The following is a 21,212-nucleotide window of genomic DNA, read 5'->3' as shown; positions in this document are numbered from 1 at the left end:
TGGGCCGCAGCTACGCGCACCGCCGCCTCATCCGCCTCAAGGACACGCACGCCGGCGCCCGCTGGCTCCGCGGTGAGTCCGGCTCCGGGCGAGTGCGGCCCCGCCTGCCGCCCGCCAGCCGCAGCCCAGCAGCATCTCCGCACGCGCCCTTTCCTCCTCTGGCCTCTTGCCTGCAGACTTTTTCTGTCTCTGTCTTTCTGCGCGTCTTTCCGGGCTCTCCCATCTGCCCTTCCTCCTCTCTTTATCTTTCTGAAGCCTGGGTCGTTGCAGGCCTCCCGTCTGCCTTCGGGCTCTTGCCTTAGGTTCCACCCTGAGAGCTACAGTTGCAAAAACTTCCTCACGTCTTTCCCTGGCTTCAAGCTGTGCGTGGGTTTTCCTGACCCCTTGACGGACGCCACACTTCCTCTCCTGGAACCCACCCACGGCCTTCTCAGATCTGGGCCCAAATGGCCTCTTTTGTTGTATCCCCTTCTTTGCCCTCATCCTGTGCTCCAGTCATTCTCGAAGACTTACAGTTCCTATGCTCCAGGCCTTTGCGTATTCTGTTCCCTCTTCCTGGAATGCCTTTCCCACCCTCCCACCTACCCTTCTGCTCTCCAAGACAGGGCTCAGGCTGACCTCATCCTCCACAGGGAAGCTTTTCTGACTTCCCCCACTTTGTGGTTCTGACCATGCTCCACCACCCCTCACTGTGCCCTGGGTAGACACTGTTTTTGTTCACCCTCCGTCCCCTCCACCCCCCGGGGGAACTCTGTGATGCTTGTCATAGTCCTAGAGCCATCTCGGGGCCTGGCATGGAGGAAATGAGGTGGCAGGAAGAGAGTAGTGGGTGCGTGGGTGCACGGGGGATACAAGCACTCCCTAGGTACTCACGCACAGTGATTGCAGTCGTCAACACAGGAACTCTCCCTCATCAAGGCGCTGCCACTCTGGAAAGGGAGACAGACAGGATGCAGGTCACAGGGAAGAGGTGGCAGGGAGTGGGGTTGTGGAGAAAGCCACTGCCTGAGAAGGCTTATGGGAGAGGCCCGTGCATTTCACACCATGTGGTTCAGGCCACTCGATTCTCGCAATAGACCTGAATTTAGATCGCCATTAGAGTGTGGCTTCCACTTTCCTTGCATGCATGACCTTGGGCTAGTTATTTGCCCTCCCCTCCCACCCCGCCCGCCTGCCCCAGTTTCAGCATCTGCAGAATGGGAATCACACTGGGCAGGCTCCAGTGACTGCGGGCACAGGGAGCGTGCCCAGCGCACAATGATTCTCTTTCAAAAGCCACGTTCCCTTCGAAGGCCTTGCCCAGGTGCACGTCCTGTTCATGTGCCTGGCGGGAATGTCCCGTCACTCCGTGGGCCACCATGGCTCCGTCTCTGTACAGCTCTTTTGGCCCTTGTCAATCTCTGCTTCGTATTATGACTGTTTGGATATGAGCCTTATCATCCAGATGAGATTCTGGTTTCTTAGGCTCAGGGACTGTGTCTAGTTCTCTTTGCCTTTGGGAAAATTTGACACATCTCCAGGGTGGCCCAAGTTCCTATTCCTGGAGTGGCTGTTTTAGAGAGGGTCATGGCTTTGTGACTCTCTGTGAATGCAAGTGAATCCAGTGCTGTATAAAACAAATAAACAAAGACAGGAAATATTATTTTAGGGTATTGATTTACCCTGGCTAAACACATTGCACCCACAGGCTTTTTACCATGCTCTCGTGGGGTGGAAGCCTTCTTTTTGGTCCATCCCTCCTTCCGCTCTCCATCTGTCCTTTCTTCCCTCCTTCCCCATTCCTTCTGTCTCCTCCCTCCCTCCCTGTCCCTTTTTTCTCTCACTACTCTCTTCCTTTCTTGCTTCCTCCCTTTCCCTTTCCCTTCCTTTTCCCTCTCCCTCCTTCCCGTATCCTTCCTTCTATTCCCCTTCCCCCCCTTCCAGGATGACTTCGCACATTGTCATCCGAGTCATTGGGTGAATGGTCATGCCACTTCCCTAGTTTGGGAAGCCACAGGGAGGAGCAGGCTTGGGGACGCAGGACCCAGGTTTCTCTGGTGGACATGTTACTCTCGAGATGTGTTTTAGACACCAAGTAGAGATGGAATAAATGAGGCAAGATGGATCGTCGTGGCGATGGCATGGGCCCTGGAAGGCTTGGCTTGAGGTCTCGGCTCTACCACCTCCCCCTTTCTGGGTCCTGGTTTCCTCCTCAGTGACATGAGAGTCCCAGCCGCCTCGACTTCACTCAGGAGGAGCTGGGAGATGCTGAGAGAAAGCAGTTTGCAAAGCCCTGGCCGTTCATTCCTGTGGGTTAATCAGAGAAGCAGGAGGCTGATTATGACGACGGGAGGGACGCCCTGGTGTCAAGGGGAAGTGTGTTCAACCCCTCAGGGTTTGAGGTTTCCCCTGGAATCACAGCTGGAAAGACAGGTTTGACTCAAGGGAACTTAGCCCTGAACCGGCACAGGTGACAGTCTTAGAAGTCTGCTGCTCTGAGTAAGAGCCACTCTGGGATTCTGGGCACTGAGGTTTTCCAGAGAAAGTTTTTGGGTCTTAGTGTGAGCTGTGAGGCATATCTTTGAGCAGGAAATATTCTGTCCCATTTCCTGGGTATGAGGCAGCAAAAACTTTCTTTGGAACAAAAAAATGTTGACTTCCTTAAAAAAATAGGTAGCAGTGATGGATCAGGAGTTCTCTTTTGTGTGCTGAGTCAAGGGATTGATTTCTCCTAGAAGGAGTGACAGCAGCCTATCTCGTGCCTGCCAGTGTGTGCAGTGACATGAAAACTCAGGGAACAGCCATTTCATCCCAGTCAATACCAGGCTTCAGTTTCTGTTCCATTCCCATTCTACTTAAAAGACAGCATGGTAAAGTTAGTTTTTTGCAGTTTTTTTTTTTGTTTGTTTTTGTTATTGTGTTTTCCTTCATCTTTCTGTGCTGTCTGAAGACCAGAGAACCAGAGAAGTGGTTTTAACACAAAGTTTTGGGAACGGTGGCGTGAGTAATAGCTACATTTATGGAGTGCGTTTGGAGTGCTGGGCTCATTACAAGCATTGTCCACATTTGTTTCCTTTACGAGCCCAGATTTCTACGTGAGCTTTTGCCTTAAGATGAGGCACACCCAAGTCTGCGATGCGTGACGCCCGTGTCCAGCGTGCCGACTGCATGCTGCCCCGGCAGTGGGTTGCTCAGAGCACTGCGTTCACTGGCCTTTAAGGGACCAGCGGTGAAGGGGCACACGTGAGCTGCTGTGCAAGACCAGCCCAGGGGTGGTGGCAGCACTAGCTGTAGAGGTGAAGGTCAGGAACATAGTGATCATTTTTGGAAGCAGGCTGTCCCCTGTGAGAGAGTGAAAGTTGCCAGAAGGGATGGGTCCAAGTGGTGTGTGCATGTGTGTGAGTTGAGGGTGGGATGCCATGGGGGACGGTGGCAGAGAGCAGAGGAGGAGGAGACAGAGGGAGCCAGGATGGAGGACACAAAAGTGCACCGGGTCCCCATGCTCAGGGAGGCCCCAGTCTGATAGGGCAGCCAGGACTCAGGAGGAACAGGAGAGGATGGTCTTCGGGGTTACCAAGCCTCGTGTGCCATCATGCAGCAGAGGCTGGTGCCCCAGGAGGGGAGCAGTCAGCGCCGCCCGAGGGACCCCAGCCAAGCCCTGCTGACTTCAGGGCAGGTGCAGCAGGTTCCTAGGTCTGGGCTTTACTTTACTTTTCCTCCTCAGAAGGGGCGTTCGCTGTAATTCTACAGCCTCGCTCTTCTGCAGACACAGCCTCTCCCAGACACTCCTTGTTTCTTTGGGCTTCTGTCCCTGCCACTGGTGTAACGAACCTTATGTCACTGTGCCCCAGCTTTACTGGGTTATAGTTCACACACACTACAAGTCACCCATTAAAAGCTTGTGATTTGATGGTTTTAAGTACATGCACAGATATGTACAACCATCACCACAATTTTAGAACATTTTGCCCTCTCAAAAAGAAACCCTGTCCTCTCACCTGTCTACGTTCCCCATGTCCTTCCAGCCCGAGGCAACCACTAACCTGCTTTCTGTCTCTACAGACTTCTCTGTTCTGGATGTTCCTATACATGGAATCACACAGTGTGCGGTCTTTTGTGACTGGCTTCTTTCACTTACCATAATGTTTTCAATGGGATAGCAGTTCTTGAGGTGGCTGTTATCACCCATTTACCTGGCAGAAAGCTGAAAGAAAAGGCTTCAGGAGGAGGGTTGAGCTTGCCATCACTGGAAATATTTGAAGGGAGGGAGAAACAGAATAGGGATGAGGTCCTGCTTTGGAGCAGATGTTATGATATTAACAGGTGACAGAGAAGGTAAAAATCCCTCGCTGCCTTTGCTTCTGTCTTAACTGAGCAGAAGGATCTTTGAAACTTGCAGAGAGCAACAGAGAAGGGAGCTCTGCCTACGGCATAAAGACACCTGTTGCTGTGGCAGCACCTTAGGTTCTGTTGCGCTCAGTGGCCTGGATGGAGCGCCCACTCCACAGACACTGGCTGAGCTCTGGGGTGGAAGGGTGATCAGCCGTGGCCCAGCATAGAGGCATACACGGGAGGGTGAGTATGCTGCAGACAGCCAGGGGTTGTGGAGCATGATGGCTGGGAGCATCTCCCTGAGCAAGGCATGGAGCTTATCTTCTCTGCCTCGGTTTTCTCATCTGTACAATGGGGGTGATGCTGCCTGTCATGAAGGGCTGTTCTGAGAATCAGTGAGTTAGTCCATATACAGTGCTTAGAATGGCCTCTGGCACACAGTAAGAGAAATATATTATTATTGTGGGATAAAAGAGTCAGTATTATGACGCACGGGTTGGGGTGGGCAGAAGAGTAGCCTTGAGGTGAGGATTTGGGGTTTAGTAGGACTTTTTGTTTTTGCTGGAATCTGGAAGTGAGTTCAGAGACACTGGCAGGATCTGTGTTATGTAGAACCCTAAAAGGCAGGCTTCAGACCTTGGTGTTGTCCTGTGGGTCATAGGGAGCCATAGAAGGTTTTAAAGAAAGAGAGGGTTCTGATTGTATTTGCGTTTCAGAATGATCACTTTGTCTGCAGAGTGAGACCTGGGTTTGAGAGGAATAAGACGAGAAGCTGGGAGACCACTTAGGGATCAAGTGGACTTAGGGAGAATATATAAGGGCTCAAGAAGCTGCCCTGAATTTAACAAATGCTCAAAAGAATACACAGAATATAGAAAACCTAGTGTGACAGAGACACCCAGCAAAGTCCAGGAGCCGATCAGTGTGCAGAAGGCAATTCCCTCATGAAAGGGAGCAGTGATTCCATCACCCCTCCTGGGGCCACTATAGGAGAGTCTTTCCTAACTGCATGCCTTTTCTTACACACTTGTTTTTTTGGATGATATTTCCAGTCTAATGGAAAATATAAACATGATGTCAGGATTTAAGCATCAACAAGAGGATGTGGCAGCCTCAGAATGGATGCAGGTTTAGCATTGATTGGAAAAAAGGTCAGACTGTATGTGGGTCTTGTCCTCTTTGAGCATCTCATGGGCACCTGTAGGAGAAGGGCCGTGGGAGGAGTGGAAGGACGCCCAGTCCACAAGAGAGAAGGACGCAGATGTTGCAGTGCAGAAAATACCACAGCCTTGTACCTGTCAGCACCAGGTCATCCTTTGGCTTTCAGCAAACAAAAGTTACTTCTTGTGGGAAGCCTTTCCTGATACCTTCAGACCAGGTGCAGTTCCTGGGTTGTATGTTCTCATAGCATCCTGTTCATTTTCTTCCTAACACTAATCAAGAAAGAGATTGTATTATTCAATTACTGTTCATTGAGCTAAACCAGATTGTGAGCTTGCGAAGCCAGAGACCCTGTTGAATCTGCTCACCACTGTATCCTGAGCTCCTGGCATAGTACCTAACGTGTAGTACATGCCAATCAGTATGTGCTGAATAATAGAATGAATGGATGGATGGATGAACGAGGGAAGAGGATAGAAGCTCCAGGGAAGAGGATGACAGTTCTGGGAGGTTAACCGCAGCTCAATATAAGGAGGACCATTCCAGCAGAAGCACCAGCTGGTGATGGAAGGGTACACTCAGAGCTGATACCTCCCAGTCCCCGGCACCTCCAGGTGGAGGCCAGATGGCTGCTACTGGTCATGATGTGTTGGGAAGCATCTTTGTGTGGCATGGAGATGGAGACTAACTTTGTGGGGACCTGTACCTCTATGAGCCTACAATTCAGGATTCTAGACCCTGAGAGGGATTTGGGTGCTTAGCACAGAGGAAGGGTCCTCCCTCTTCCAACACTAGTAGGTACCCTAGGCAATTTTTGGATTATTCTCAAGTAACATGGCTGGCTAACTTTCTGACTGGTTCTAATTCATTAAGCTTTTCTTCATGGTTGAGTGATGAGATGATAATGATGATAATGTTACCTCATTTATAGAACTTCTATTTGCCTTATTTACTCTCCTCAGTACCCCTATGAGATAGCATTAGTATCATCATCCACACTTTACATATGAGGAAACTGAGGCACAAGTAAATTAAGTAGTTGCCCAAGGGCGTCGGCTAGTGAGTGGTGGAAGACAGGATTTGAGGCGAGGCAATTGGCTTCCATCATTCTATAATCTACTGTCTTTTAGAGCGTCATCGATTTTTGTCAATGTTCTATGAACTTCCAACACTTTTGTTGTTTACGTGATTCAATTCTTCTACGTCCTGACTCTTTGTATTTTTGTCTGCTTGATCTGTATAGTTCTGAAGTTTTTCACTCTATTTTTTTTATTAGTAGCAGTTAAATAGCAAAAGCTGTTCTATCTGGACATATGCGTGACTGTTACATCTTTCTCGTACATCATGTCTTTTATCAGATATAATAATAAAGGTGGAAGGATTCTTTATCCTGTTTATTACATTAACTTTAAATTCCATGTTGTCTGACATTAGCATTGCCATTCCTATTTTCTTTTTATTTGCATTGCCTGATTCTTTCTCGTCCACGCCTTTATTTTCAACCTTTATCACTTATGTAACAGTGTGATTCATGTAAACAGCAGATAGCTAGGTTTTGTTTTTAATTCAGTCTTTCCATCCTTGCTTACTACTTAATGCAAGGATTTAGATCATTCTAATTTATTGTCATGATTTATATATCTGACTTTATTATTGCCATTTTTCTTTATGATGATTATAATGATATATTTTGCATTATTATCCCTTCATTTTTCTTTTCTGCATGTTGCCTTTTTTGAGCATTTGGAAAATTTATCGTGCTTTTCTATTCCATTAGCAGCTAGCTTCTCACCCTCCTCTCACAATCAGATGCACATTGCTCCATTCTTACCCAAAGACCCAGCACCACACATTCCCTCCAGCAAGTCATGCTGCTTCCTGCTCCAAGGTGCTGTTTCTCCCACTTTCTTTCTACCTAATGAGATAAGACCTTTAGGATACATTTGCTTCTCCTTTTCCCCTCCCTGTTTCCTCCCTGTTTTCTCATCTCATTATCATGAGAACTTTGAAAGGTTTTTCTTGTCTGGTTCTCACCCAGTCTTTCTCCAACTTACAGGCTTGTAGAGATAGTTTAATATTTAAAAGAATTTTCCCTCAAAATACTTGTTCTGTATGACAAGTTTTTATAGAGCATGCAAATTATACATTCCCAGGCAGTTGATCTTCATCCATTTGCTTGAACTTCTCATCTTTTCTCTCCTATTAATCAGTTTATCTATATGCTTGACCATTTATCCATCCACCCACCCTTCCATCCATCCACCCATCCACCCATCCATCCACCCACCCATCCATCCACCCATCCACCCACCATCCATCTATCCATCCATCCATTCATCCACCCATACATCCAACCATTCATCCATCCATCCATCCATCCATCTATACATTCATCTAACCATCCCATCCATACAACTATCCATCCATCCATCCATTCATCCACCCATCCATCCAACCATTCATCCATCCATCCATCTATACATTCATCTAACCATCCCATCCATACAACTATCCATCCATCCACCCACTGGTCCATCCATCCATCCATCTATACATTCATCTAACCATCCCATCCATACAACTATCCATCCATCCACCCACTGGTCCATCCATCCATCCACCCATTGGTCCATCATCCATCCACCCATCCATCCAACCATCCACCCACCCATCCATCCATCCATCTATACATCCATCTAACCATCCATCCATCCATTCATCCATCCATCCATTCATCCACCCATCCATCCAACCATTCATCCATCCATCCATCTATACATTCATCTAACCATCCCATCCATACAACTATCCATCCATCCACCCACTGGTCCATCCATCCATCCACCCACTGGTCCATCATCCATCCACCCATCCATCCAACCATCCCATCCATCCATCCATCCACCCACCCATTCACCCATCCATCCACTCACCCTTCCATCCATCCATCCATCCATCCATCCATCCATCCATCCATCCATCCATCCATCCATCCATCCGTCCATCCATCCATCCAATTTTCTCCACTTTGTTGCTCACTACTGTTTCCTCTCCTCTTCATTGTCTGTGTATTTCTTCTAGGTTACTAGTTGTTGGCTAAAGTCCTTTGTCAGACGTGTTATGTGGATGATATTCTTCTTCTTTTTTTTTCTTCTTTTTTCGTGTCCGGCAACGGATCGCAACCCTCAGTGTCGCGCCCGTACTGGACCGGGACCAGCAACGGGATCGCAACCCTTGGTGTTGCGCCCACACCTCGCTCAGCCAGTGAGCGGGAACCGGTCTGTATGTGGGATCCGAACCCTCGGCGGGAGTGCCGCTGCGTTCCCAAGCGGCACACTGTAGCAGTGCACCACCGGGCCGGCCCAGGATGATATTCTTCTCTCACCTTCTGTTCTCTGTTTGACTATCACCCCCTCAATGAGCTCTCTTTTGACCACCTTCAACCTCAATCCCCTTCCCAGCTTCACTTTTCTTCATGCACTTAGGACTTCCTGACATTCTTTATATGTTTATTATTTATTTGTTTATTTTCTGTTTTTCCCATTAGAATGTTAAACTCCCCAAGGGAAGATAGTTTATTTTATTGACTTTTATATCCTCAGTGCCTGAAACAGTGCCTGCCTCATAGGTGGGCTCAATAGATAGTTCTGAATAAATTACACTTTTGCATATCTTCATATATCTTTCTGTCTTTTGCCCTGACAAGTGGGCCACATTTTAGCTGGGAATAAGATTTTCGAGCTGTAGTCCTTCCCTCTGCAGTGGACTGTTGCTACACTTTCACTGTCTTCTGGTTTCCCACGCTGCAGATGAAAAGTCTGGTGCCAGCTCATCTCTTTATATTTTGTGTGCACCCCGATTTATGCAATACTTTACTTGTGTATTTTCGTTTCTTTTGCAATCTTGTTTCGTTATCCTTGAGCCCCTGGTACAATGCTTCATGCATAGTAGGAGTCCCCAAGATATTTGTTGTGTAAATATATGGGTGAATTAATCCGTGGGTGGAAGGGAAGACTTCAAGAGTGTGAGAAGGAATATGAAGTATTTATTACAGAACTCTGGAAATGTCAACCACAGAGATGTTCCAGACCAATGGTTCTCATAGTGGGGTCCCAGACCAGCAGCATCAGCCCCACCTGAGAACTTGTTAGAGATGCAAATTTTGGGGCCCCACCTAGACCTACTGAATCAGAAACCTTGGGGGTGGAACCCAGCAATTTGTCTTTGCACAAGTGCTCCAGGTGATTCTGATGCCTGCTCAAGTTTGAAACCAGTGCTGTAGACCATCCTTGTTTTATGGATGGGGATGCTGAGGCTCAGGCCAGGAAAGTGACTTGTAGGAACTCACATATTCCATTGGTGGCACAGCTCCCCCGTGCCTGTGTCCCCTTGGCTCCAGGCCTGTACTCTTGTCACCCAACTAGGCTGCCTCGCTTCATTTTGCTATTTCTTTTTGTAATCACAACAAACCATACATTTGCCAAACCATTTCAAAGTACTGAGATCTAATCTCCACTCTTAAAAAGTTTCTGATTTCACTGGGGGTTTTCTAGGATTTAAAAAAATGTGACTTAGAGCTGTTTCTATAAGGCTTTGAGCAGTGGAAACATGCCAGGCGATTGCATTACTTCTCACTAGGGGCTTCTCAGGCTGGGCTGTAACAGAGCTCACTGTCATGGCTCAGACCCTCCTCTCTGCTCGGTGCATTAAGGCATGTCACACGCGATCCAGTTTCCCCTTGTCTGTGGGAGAGAATGTGTGAATGGAGGTCAATGTTGGCCCAGGAGAGGAATGAGGAACTTTGACATTGATCGTGTCTCCAGGATCACAGCATTTTTCTCACTAATTTCTTTATTTGTCACAAGGTCTTTTTAATGTATTTTGTATATTTCTTTTTACTCTTTTTGTTTGTTTTTATTTTTTGGTCAAAACCGTGCTGGATACCATCAAAGAATGCTTCCTTGGGCTGGCTTGTTAGCTCAGTTGATTAGAGCGTAGTATTACAACACCAAGGTCAAAGATTTGGGTCCTCATAAAGGCCAGCTGACCAAAAAAAAGAATGTTTTCTTTCTTCACTTTTCCCAGCATAGTCCCTTTCCAGGTCACTTCTATAGACCACCTACCCATCACTGTTTTAGAAATAAACTTTCTATTTTAGAAAAGGTTTAGATTAACAGAAAAGTTGCAAAGATTGTACAGAGAGCTCCTGTATACCTGTGCACTCTGCACACTTACTCTTTAGAGAGCAGGATTTTAGAATTAGAGAACTGAGATTTTTTAGTAGAACAGTGACACTCTTAGATTGATTGTTTTTCAAAGACTTTTCAAGGCCTTCTGTTGATTTGACCAATCTTTGCTAAATATACAGGTTGAGTATTTCCTATCTGAAATGCTTGGGATCAGAAGTGTTTCAGACTTTGGATTACTTCAGATTTGGGAATATTTGCAGAATACATATGGATTGAGCATCCTAATCCAAAAATCTGAAATCTGAAATGTTTAATGAGCATTTCTTTAAGCGTCATGTCGACACTCAGAAAGTTTTGGATTTTGGACTAGTTCAGATTTGGGATTTTTGCATTAGGGGCATTCAACCTGTATATCATTTGTAGACCCTAGATATGCATGGGGCGGGTCCAGTGATGAACAAGACACAATACCTGCCTTCTAGTTTCAGCTTATCAGCCCAATAGTAGAATTTACTTTATTAATACTGTATATTTTGTATTTTTAATTGTGGTAAAATATACATAACATAAAAGTAACTAATTTAAACATTTTAAAGTGTATAGTTCAGTCGTGTTAAGTATATTTATGTTGTTTGCAAACAATGTCTCACTTCATCTTGCAAAACTGAAACTCTGTCCCCATTAAACACTAACTGGCCATTTTTTCCCTCCCCCCACCCCTGGCAACCACCATTCTACTTTCTGTCTCTGATTTTGACGACTCTAGGGACCTCATATAAATGGAATCACACAGTATTGTCCTTTTGTGACTGGCTTATTTCACTTAGTATAATGTCCTCAAGGTTTATCCATGCCGTATCGTGTGTCAGAATTTTCTTCCTTTTTTAGGCTGGATAACATTCAGTTGTATGTATTTACCAAACCTTATTTGTCCATTCATCTGTCAATGGACTCCTGACTTGCTTCCACCTTTGGGCTATTGTGAATAATGCTGCTACGAATAGGGGTGCACCAATATCCTTTTGTGTCTCTGCTTTCAGTTCTTTTGAGTATATACCCAGAATTACTGTGGAATTGCTGGATCATGCAGGAATAATATTTTCTTTTTGCCTTTTTTTTGATCTCATCCTTTGGTAATGTATTTTTAATGTTTTGAAGAAACTCCGCACTGTTTTCCATAATGGCCACACCATTTTACATTCTCCCCAACAGTGCACAAGAGTTCCAGTTTCTCTGTATCCTTTCCAACACTTGTTCTTTTCTGTTTTCTTTCTTTCTTTTTTTGTGGGGTGGGGGGGTGTCTGGCCAATACAGGGATCCAAACCCTTGACCTTGGTGTTGTCAGCACCATGCTCTACCAAGTGAGCTGACCGGCCAGCCCATTTTTTTTTTTAAGTAAATTAATTTTTTTATTTATATTTTTATTTTTTGGCAGCTGGCTGCTGGTATGGGGATCCAAACCCTGGGCCCTGGTGTTCTCAGCACCACACTCTAACCAGCTGGCCATCCGGCCAGCCCCTTTCTTTTTGTCATAGTAGCCATCCTAATGGGTGTGAGGCGGTATCTCGTAGTTTTGATTTGCATTTCTCTAGTGATTAATGATGTTGAGCATCTTTTCGAGTACTTGTTGGCCATTTACATATTTTCTTTGAAGACATGTTTATTCAAGTCCTTTGCCCATTTTTAATCAGGTTGTTTTTTGTGGTTGAACTGTAGAAGTTCTTTATATATTGTGAATATTAATAACTTATCAAATATATAATTTGCAAATATTTTCTCCCATTTTGTGGGTTGTCTTTCTGTTGGTAGTGTCCTGTGATGCACAAAATGTTCTTGTCTTGATGTAATTCATTTGTCTATTTTTACTGTTGTTTCTTGTGCTTTTGGTGTCATAGCCAAGAAATCACCACCAAATCCAATGTCATGAAGATTTTCCCCTATATATTTTCAGCCTATATATTTAGGTCATTGATTCATTTTTTTTTTCTTTTTTACTGACCGGTAACGGGATCGCAACCCTCGGTGTTGTGGCCACACCGCGCTCAGCCAGTGAGCGGGAACCGGTCTCCACATGGGATCCGAACCCTCGGCGGGAGCGCCGCCACACTCCCAAGCGGTGCACTCTCCAGTGCGCCACCAGGCTGGCCCTTTTTTTTTTTTTTCCTTTTTCATTGATTCATTTTGAATTAATTTTTGTATATGGTATAGGGTAAGGGTGTAAGGTGAGGGTCCAACTTCATTCTTCTGCATGCAAATATTCAGTTTTCCCTATATCGTTTGTTGAAAAGACCATCCTTTCATTACACAATGGTTGGCACCTTTTTCAAAATAATTTTACCATATGTGTGAGGGTTTATTATAATTTATTTTGAAATGACATCAGTGCATATTAACACATATATGTGTGTGTTTCTTACCTCCTTTCCCCCCAATTTAGGTAGTATCACATTATTTGCTGTCCTTACCATCATCCTGGGATGCCTTAAAATTGGACACTTTATTGGATTTTCGGAATGTTTGCCAGCCACCGAAGGAGTTTTCCCTGTCACACACGCGGTACACACTCTGTTGCAGGTAAACCACTGATGTTTATTTATGCCGTCTTATTCTTGTGAAGTGTATCCCAGGGTGTATGAAAACCTGCATCAAGGTATCTAGCAGGGGGCGCAGTGTGAGCGGCTGTGGACTGCCCAGCAAGTGCCAAGGGAACTTGAATACATCTCTGAGGCTCAGTTCTTCAGCTGCCTCTACCATAAAACAGGACTTGGTGTTTCCTTGGCCATCATTATAGGGATCTGTAGAGGCAGAACTTGCAGTGATGAAGAGTCAGGAAATTCTGCCAAGCCAGAGTCCACCAGAAAAGGCTTGGGGGATTTTATTTTCTGGGCATATAACAGCTTTATTGAGATAGAACTCACATACCACACAATTCATCCATTTATAGTATATAACTCAAAGATTTAGTATATTCATAGAGTTGTGCGATCATCACCACAATCAATTTTAGGACATTTTTATCACCCCCAAAAGAAACCCTGTGCCATTACAGTCACTCCTCTAGGTCATTGAAACATTTTTTTCTTAGCCCACTTGTGGATGAAAGTCTTTTAGAAATGTATGAGGGCGTTTGTCTCAGCATTGGTGAACTTGGTGTGGCTAAGAAGTGAGGATTTAGTAGATATAATTTAAATATAGAGCATAGAGTCAGAGAAATCTCGTGGTTGAAAAGAATCTCAGATGGGCCTCCAGTGTAGTGTCCACCCTTGGCAGAAATCCCTGGTACTGGCTGTGAGAGTTAGGACCCCTGTTACGCTAATAATAAAAGTAATCATCAATATTTCTGTAGTGCTTTAGGGTATGCAAAGTACTTTTCATTTATCTGTCTGTGTAATCCTTCCACTGACTCCACTGAATGGGATGCTGGGTCATGACACCCTCATATTTTCTTTTTTCTTTTATTGTGTATATGTATGTATATACATACACACTACATATACATGAATTTTTCTACAAACGTTTTGATGTACTCTTGTACATATATTTTTAATTTTAAACAATATTCTGGTGTATTGTGTATAGTTAAGTTGTACAACGTGATGTTCTGATGTACATATACACAATGAAATGGCCACTACAGTCAAGCAAATTAACACATCTGTCATCTCACAGTCACCTTTCTTTTTTGTGGTAAGAGGACCTAAAATCTACTCTTTTAGCACATTTCCGGTACATGGTACAGTACTATTAACTCTAGTCCTCCTGCTGTACATTACATCTCTGGACTTATTCAACTTATATATCCGTAACTTTGTCCCCTTTGTCCCCATCTTCCCATTTCCTCCCCTACCAGCCACGGTTCTGCTCTCTGTTTCTATTTATTTGTTATTGTTTTATTTTATTTTAGATTACACATATTAGAGAGATCATGCACTATTTCTCTTTCTGTGCCTGGCTTATTTCACTTAGCACAATGTCCTCCAGGTTCATCCACGTGGTCGTTAATGGCCAGGTCCACCCTCACTTTTTTCTAAGGAAGAAGTTGGAGCCTGGAGTAGGCTGTCGACTTGCTCAAAGTCATGGCTGAGACACAACTTTGCCTCCTCACGAGTCCCCCTGGAAGACCATGAACTTGCTCCTGTGGTACTGCCATTGCTCAAAATATTCTGGATTTCCAGTTTGAGAGTGTTCTTCAGAAACAATTTTCCACTTCCAGAAAGTCAGTGATGCCAGTTTAAAAACTCTGTCTTTTACTCAAAGTGATCTCCAGCTTGCACACCCTGTTGACTTACCAGGCAGCTCCAGATGACCTCAGAACGTTCCTCGAGATACACGCGTTCTCAGACAGTGAGGCAAGCTGAGAGGGTGTGCCGAACGTGCTCAGAAGCAGCTTAACTCAGGGGTAGAATGGCGGAATAGGCTGGGAACTTATGGAAGACGAATTTGAAGGGGCTGTCTTGCATTTGAGAGTTGCTGGGGGCTGAATTGTGTCCCCTCCCGAATTCATATGTTGAAATCCTAATCCTCAGGACCTCAGAATGTGACTGTATTTGGAGAGACTTTCTGGAGAGGGAATTCAGATTAAGTGAGGTCATCAGGATGGCCCCTAATCCAGTATGCCTAGTGTCCTTATAAGAAGAAGAGATTAGGATGCAGACGCAAAGGGACGACCATGTGAAGACACAGGGAGAAGATGGCCATCTGCAAGCCAAGGAGAGAGGCCTCAGAAGGAACAACCCTGACGACACCTTGATCATGGACTTCTGGCCTCCAGGACTGTGGGAAGATAAATATCTGTTATTTAAGCTGCCCAGTCTGTGATACTTTGTCATGGCAAAGCTAGCAGACTAATACAAGTGCTAACTGGCTATTGATTCCAGGGCATCCAAATCCCATGATAACAGTCTTATAGTGACGCCAGTGACAACGTGGGAAGCCTTAGTGAGACGAGAAAGAACTTCATTCATTCATTGACTCGGTTCTTTTTTAAGTACCAGGCAAACAGTGTTGTCAGTACTGGAAACACAAGGGTGAATGCCATGGCCTGTGCCCTATGGAGGTGCCAGTCAGTTAGGAGACATACACAAAAACAGGCGGTGACAACAATTGGGCTCAGTGCTTTGACCAAAATGGCCCAGAGCCCAAAGGAGGGCATCTTGCTCCCTTGGGGTGAAGAGTGGTTTCTGCCAGGGACGTTTCTAAGAGCTGGCAGTAAAAGATGGAAGAGCACAGGGGTGGAGGTCTGAGGCCCTTGGAAGAGGACATCTTTGGGACATCAGGTCTTTCCACATGATGGGGTAGGGGAGGATTGTGGGCTGCCGGGGAAGGTGAGGGGTAGTGGACACAGGATGGAGTCATGGTGTGGTGTAGGGCTTGTAAGCTTGGATTTTGGTCAGACTGTCTGGCTCTGGCTCTAACCAGCAGTGTGACCTTAGGCAAATTACTTAATATCTCTGGGCCTCATGGGTCTTATGTGTAAAGTGGAGACAATCACAGACCTACTTCATAGCTTGTTCTGAGGATTGAAGGTGATGGTGCATGGAGAACTCTGCTCAGGGCTAAGCATGCAGTGAGCATGCACCGTCAGTTAGGAGCTTGGGCTTCATCTTGAGGGCGATGGGGAGCGATTGAAGGCTTTAGGCAGAGGGATGACCTGGACAAAAGTAAATTCGCAAAATATTACTCTGTTACTTGGTGGGTGGGAGACCTCTATCTTCCTAATTGAAGGCATTTTATCAGTCAGTCAATCATTCTATGCCTGTTGGACACTTACTATGTGCCTTTGCTACATTAGATGACCAGAGAATGGGAAAAATTATTTAAAAAACCTCCCCCCAAAACCCAGCATTTCAGATTCTGTTCTAAAACACAAAATATTTATTTAGTTGGTTAAAAGTTGTGGTAAGTACATATAAAATTTACCATCTAGCCATTGTAAGTGTGCAGTTCAGTAAAGCACATTCACATTGTTGTGCGGTTACCTGCAACTTTTTCATCTTGCAAACCTGAAACTCTGTACCCATTACACACAGCTCTCCATTTCTTCTCCCCCAGCCCATGGAAGCCACCATTCTATTTTCTGTCTCCGTGAGTTTGAGTATTCTAGATGCCTCATGTAAATGAAGTCATGCGGTATTTGTCTTTTGGGGACTGGCTCATTTTGCTCAGCATAATGTCCTTCAGATGCACCCATGTGGTAGCATGTGTGGTAATTTCCTTCCTTTTTAAGGCTGAATAAATTTCCATTGTATGACTATACCACATTTTGTATAACATTAACTGAAAAAGTTGGAAAAGAGAATAAAAATGCATCTGTATGCCCATCAACTGAACCCAGCATTTTTAAAATTATTATTTTTTTCTGTATTCCCTTAATTCCTTGTACTTAAAGTGTAAGTTCTTGTCAGAGTTTTACATAGAGGGTGCAGAATTTTCTTTCTTTCCTTTTTTTTTTTTTTTAAAGATGACTGGTAAGGGGATCTTAACCCTTGACTTGGTGGTGTCAGCACCACATTCTCTCAAATGAGCCACGGGCCAGCCTCTAGGATGCAGAATTTTCTATTCCAAGCTTTTCACTTAAAAAATCTTAAACTTTCTTGTGCTGCTATGTAGTCTTTATAAAGAGCATGAATTAAATGGGTGTCTAATTTAGAATTCATCGGTAAGTACTAATTTACTTAACAGTTTCCCTGTTGTTGGGCTGAATGTCACTTTTGCCTGCTGTCAGGAGTTGCTACTGTCTGTTTTTTAAATTGTTGGATATTTTAAGAAAGTTATGCCCTGAAAGTGGTTTTCTGATCATGACGGTAAATACTAGGTAAAACAATGGGGAAAAGGAATATGTGTAAGAGTATTTTATTTTATGCTGACTGTCTTTTTATAGCTCTTAATTGCAAAATGAAGATTAAATGAGACAAACTCATGAAGTGCCCAGAAGTGTTTGGGCAAGTAGCAAGTGCTCAATATGTGTTTGTCTCTAAAGTAAGGCCCAAAATATTTTAGAAGCTCAAATAATGCCTAGTACCTAGAAGTAGCCATCAATGTGAAGGAATGAGCGAGTTGACAGTGGAAAACACTTATTGAAAACATACATGCTGGGCCGGCCTGGTGGCGCACTCGGTAGAGTGCGGCGCTTGGGAGCGTGGCGGCGCTCCCGCCGAGGGTTCGGATCCCATATAGAGACCGGTCTGCTCACTGGTTGAGCGCGGTGCGGGCGCGACACCGAGGGTTGCGATCCCGTTGCCGGTCACGAAAAAAGACAAAAAGAAAAAAAAAAAGAAAGAAAACATACATGCTGCAGTTGCTGTTCTCAGCAATGTCATGGATTACCTCATTTAATTGCTCACAGAGTCCTCCAGGTAAGTTCCCTTATTCTCTGTGTCTAGTCTCGTTGATGGGAACGCAGATGCAGAAAGGGCCCCTGACTTGCCCAAGGCCTCATGACCAGGCAAGGAGGGAGTCAGGATTTGCACACAGGTCTGATACCAGCATCTATACTCTCAACCCCTTCCCTGTAATGCTGCCGGTGACTGCATGGCCAGGGGACTGGGTAGCATATGTAACAGAGGGTAATAGAGTGAAATGAAAGTCCAGCCTGCGTCAATTCTGTTCTTTATTTAAAGTACTCAACATTTGGCTTCTGAGCACTGCCGCAGAATAACACTGGTGCAGAGTAACACTGACACAAAGTAACACTGGCACAGAGTATCGATCGATATTTTTTGGATGAAACTTGATATGTGTAATATAAACAGGTGACAGGGTTTCATGATGGGCAGGTTGTCACACCTGTGCCCCTTCCCACAGCAGACATCCTCAATCAATTACAGCACCCTTTCCCGCAGCAGACATCCTCAATCAATCACAGCACCACTTCCTCCTGAACTGTGGGTCCTCACCTGACTTCTCACCACATGCTCCTAAATTGCTGTCCCCGCTGGGATATGGCACTGTCACCTGAGATGAAGATAGTCACTTGCCTGTCTAGGGGTGGGAGGACACTGACATCCTCAGCATTCTTTCTCACGTTTTCTGTAACTTTTATAGCTTCTCAAATTTGCAAATGCAATGATGTTTTCCCCAATGATGCATTTTTCTTCGCTTCCTTTATTTCCATCTAGGTATATTTTCTTTGGGGGCATGCAAAGGATATTATCCAGTCTTTCAAAACACTGGAAAGGTAAGAATTGTGGGTATTTGCTTTACCTGTTGAATTTGGCATTCATTTAGAACAAATGATACTCATCACCGCCGTCTTGCTTGGTTCATGAAAACTGAGACCAACTCTCTGCTCAGTTCTGAAAAGCAGGGCCCTCACTGGTGGCTGGGGGAGGAGGCCCTCCACCTCAAGCCCCTTCCTGGCGACAGCCCTGAAAATAGGATAGTGTGGATTTGAATTTTGACTCTGCTATCTTGGACACTTCCTCTTTATGACCCTCAGTTTCCTCATCTGTAAAATGGACACAGCCAACCTCTGAGGACTGGATGAGGTGATTGACATAAAGCACGCAGATTGTGCCTGGCACAGAGCAAACACTCAGAAGTGATGTGTCTTTTGTCATCTGTGTCCACCTCTCTCTGGAGGTGATTGTGAGGATCAAAAGGAAGTAGGGTAACCGGGTGAGTTACCTAAATGCAATTATTACTACAATGTAAGAAAGCTCTATGTGCACGCAGACAGATGAATCAAGGGATCTTTATTGGAAAGATCCCTTATCATATAAACTCTCAATAAGGAACAGAAAACTCCCCTAGTACCATTTAAGATGACAACTGATATCTAAAAGATTGATTTATGTAGGACCACTGGATGGAACTATTTCAATGGACTATTGAAATAGAGATAGATTTCACCAACCTTATAATGTGAAAAGGATCAGCACCAACAAGCATTTAAACGTCTTTTGAACTCCTGCTGTGTCTGGCACTGCTGGGGATGTGAAGTGACGAGGTGACCTGGGCTGTGTGAGTTGCATCCTGGAGCTGGCACGGGGCAGCCTGTGTTATCCCCTGTGCAGCCCCAAGTGGTGGCCTTGATGGTGATCTTTAACCCTGGGTTTACTAATATGAGAAGCCCCTCCACCTGCTGGTTTTGTCCTAGTCACAGGCTTTATTTCATCTGCTCCACAAAATTCTTTAAAAATTATACTTTGTTTCCTGACATAACTTATAAGGATACAACAGGACTTAAGAATCACCATGATGCCACTGTTATGGACTGAATGCTTGTGTCCCCCCCCCCCCCCCCAATTCACATGTTGAAGCCCTAATCATTGATGAGATGGCATTTGGAGGTGAGGCCTTTGGGAAGTGTTTAGGTTTAGAGGTCATGAGGGTGGGGTCCTCGTAGTGAGATTAGTGCCTTTATAAGAAAAGGAAAAGACACCAGAGATCTCTCTCTTGAAGAGAAGATCTTGGCTCTAAGTCCAAGATCAAAATAGCAGCAAGGTTGGTGTCTGGTGAGGGCTCTCTTTTGGCTGGCAGACGGCCACCTTCTTGCTGTGTCTTCACATGGGGGGGGGGGGGAGAGAGAGAGAGAGAGAGAGAGAGATCTCTTTCACTTCTTGTAAAGATACTAGTTCTTTCTTTCTTTCTTGTAAAGAAACTAGGTCACATTATGACCTCGTTTAACCTTAATTACCCCCTTAAAGGCCCAATCTCCAAATAGTTACATTGGAAATTAGGGTTTCAACATATGAATTTTAGGGAGGGGATGTGGCAAGGACAAAATTCTGTCCATAACACCTGTTGTTAGACACGTAAAGAATCTGAAAGTTTTTGTTGTTGTTATGAATAGTACGGTGACAAACATCTTCAGTCAAAAATATTTTTGAACATCTCTGATTATTTTCTTGGGTTAAATCCCTGGAAGTAGAGTTACTGGGATAAAGTTTGAGCTGTTCTCAGCAAGTGCATGTTGAGCAGCCGTCTGTACCCAGGAACTCCTGGCTGAATCGTATTAACTCTCCTGTTTATAAAGCACCTTCTTTTACATGTGTTACTTATGGGGTCTTCTCTCACAATAGCTCTGTCAATTAGGGACAACAGACATGATCATGATCGCCATTTAGCAGATGAGGAAACTGAGGCTCAGAGAAATGAAGCAAATGTCCAAGGTCAGGAACCTTGCTTGTGCAAAGCTTTGTGGGACCTGAGTGTTGACGGTGATTGAAGTGGCCAGCTGGGTTGGCCAGGTGAAGTCTTCTTCTTTGCTCAATCGCTTATTTAATCACAGCCACAGGACATTTGGGCCCATTTTCCTCCAAGCAGAAGAGTCTTTGGTCTTGTCTTCAAAGTCTGCACTGTCCAGTGCAGCAGCCGCCAGCCACGTGTGCCTTCTGAGCTCTGAATTGTGCTAGTTCAGACTGCCATGTGTTGTGAGTGTAATGTACACACCAGATTTCAGAACTAGAATGAAAAGCAGAATGTAAAATATCTCAATAATAATTATTTTGGTATTAATTCTACGTTGACATGATATTAGATATACAGGGTTTAACAAAATATTATAAAACTTATTTTCATCTGTTCCTTTTTACTGTTTGTTAAATGGAG

The 21,212-nt window shown here is 44.8% G+C and overlaps 1 protein-coding gene across 1 annotated transcript in view; it reads left to right on the top strand.

Moving 5' to 3' along the window:
- The first annotated feature begins 6 nt into the window (after positions 1–6).
- OTOP1 (otopetrin 1) overlaps positions 7–21,212 on the top strand; it is a 31,586-nt gene continuing 10,380 nt past the window's right edge. The window contains exons 1-3 of the mRNA XM_008571475.1: positions 7–72; positions 13,099–13,235; positions 18,779–18,837. The gene's annotated coding sequence lies outside the window, so the exon portion shown is untranslated. The remainder of the gene's footprint in view (positions 73–13,098; positions 13,236–18,778; positions 18,838–21,212) is intronic.

The sequence above is a fragment of the Galeopterus variegatus genome, unplaced genomic scaffold (assembly GCF_000696425.1).
Source record: "Galeopterus variegatus unplaced genomic scaffold, G_variegatus-3.0.2 Scaffold689, whole genome shotgun sequence".
NCBI lineage: Eukaryota > Metazoa > Chordata > Mammalia > Dermoptera > Cynocephalidae > Galeopterus > Galeopterus variegatus.
The sequence above is the reverse complement of the archived record's forward strand: the minus strand, read 5'-3'. Positions and strand labels throughout refer to the sequence as shown.